Below are 1,910 nucleotides of genomic sequence, written 5' to 3'. Positions count from 1 at the left end.
GTGATGCGAGCAGATGTATAATCAAATAATTTGGGGTCTAATTATATTAAGATGAAGTTGCCAACTAAGGGAGCAGGCTTGCCAGGTTATAAAAGAGATGTATGAAATGCATTTGTCTAGGTGAAATAAGAATGCTTAGCTAGATGAGAAGTATGAAATGCATTTGTGTAGGTGAAATAAGAATGCTTAGCTAGATGAGAAGTATGAAACACATTTGTGAGGCAGAAATAAGAATGCTTAAATAGATGATACGAGTAATTAGAAGTAATATGGTAAATGATTAACGTGTGACATAATCAAGAGTTACACTTGTTGCTAATAAATTATAAGGAAGGCCAACTTAAGTGGTCTAGACATGTATAATTTAGACCCGTGGATACACTTGTTAAGAAATATAAGATTAGTTTTAAGAAAAATAGGACAACCAATATGGGATAGAATAAAGATGCATGACATCAATGATTTAATATATAATATATAATAATCTATATATGGGTAAATAAAAAGGTGCAGGTTGTATTCTTTTACTTAGTGAGCAAGGTGACATGTGAGAGTGTCATTATGAAAGTGAGTGCAAGTTGCATTTACTTAGTGAGTAAGGAGGTTGCAAGTTGCATTCTTTACTTAGTGAGCAAGGAGGTGACATGTGAGGGCATCATTATAGTTAGTGCAACTTGCATTGTTTTACTTAGAGAGTAAGGTGACGTGAGAAAGTGGGGTCCACGCCATTATGAAAGTGAATGAAAGTTACATTCCTTTCCTCAGTGAAGAAGTTCAGATTAGGCCATAAATAAGGCTCACCTTTGTATTGTTGAGGCAGCTTGAATGAAATTAACAATATATCAGTTTTATAATCTGTTTGAGCTTGAGCTTGGTGTGAGATATATATCTCTTTTCCTGCTTCCGTTACGTGAGGCGGTATCAGAGCCTTGATTTACCCTGGTTTGATGTTGAATGATTGTTTCGGCAGCAACCGCTTTGCCGACGAAGATTGCAAAGGCAGTCATGCATACTTAAGAAAAACAGTTTAGACAAATAGCTAGTCTTGGGATTTGTGGCAACCAGGTTCGTGATCCTGTTCGGGTTCGTGCTAGAGATTTTTCTCGCGGTCAACTGAACATTGGTGTAAATCCACGGAGGCCTCCAGCCTATGCGAATTATTCCGATAATGAGGAGTTAGGAAGATTCGGGATGGATTGGTGTGACCGAGCTAGGCCAGACAAAAACTATCTGAACACTCATGATTGTTACATGAAGATTGATCTTCCCAGTTTCAGTAGATATCTTCATATTGAGGATTTTTCAGACTGGCTGAACGATGTTGAGCGTTTTTTCGAGTATATGGAGAAGACAAGTAGGTTAAGCTTGGACAATGCAAGCTTCAAGGAGGTGCTACATCCTGGTGGCCCGCTGGGAACAAAGTCAAAGACACCGGAGATGGCTCAGAAAGCAACCTGCCCGAATGTGGCACAAGATGAAGAAATTATTGATGGCCAGATTTCTCCCACAAGAGTATGAAGAGATCTCGCACCACCAATATCAAAATTGCATGCAAAGGTACTTACACCTATTAACCACTATATTGATGAGTACTACTGCTTGAATGAATGCAATAATCTCTTAAAAGTCGGTAAACCAACATATAGAGAGATATATTGGAAGATTGCGAGTGGTAGAACATGATTAAATTCAGAATCCAACTGAAGAAGAACTGCCCAAAGCTTCTAAAGTGGAGGGGCATTGTTTTCTTGCTGGAGATGAGGCATAGTTTGAAGAGGGAGTAAATGAATCCGATGATATGACAATCATTGTTAAGAGCAAAGAGTCACCTCGTTTTGGATCCAGTGCAACCTTTATGAGCTGAATAACAGTAGTTGATCTCAGACGAGTTACCAGTTGGTTTATCACCC

Source organism: Cornus florida, unplaced genomic scaffold (assembly GCF_030987335.1).
Source record: "Cornus florida cultivar Cherokee Brave unplaced genomic scaffold, ASM3098733v1 CherokeeBrave_3.0.0_Hap2_Chr03, whole genome shotgun sequence".
Taxonomy (NCBI): domain Eukaryota; kingdom Viridiplantae; phylum Streptophyta; class Magnoliopsida; order Cornales; family Cornaceae; genus Cornus; species Cornus florida.
Note: the sequence above shows the minus strand (reverse complement) of the source record.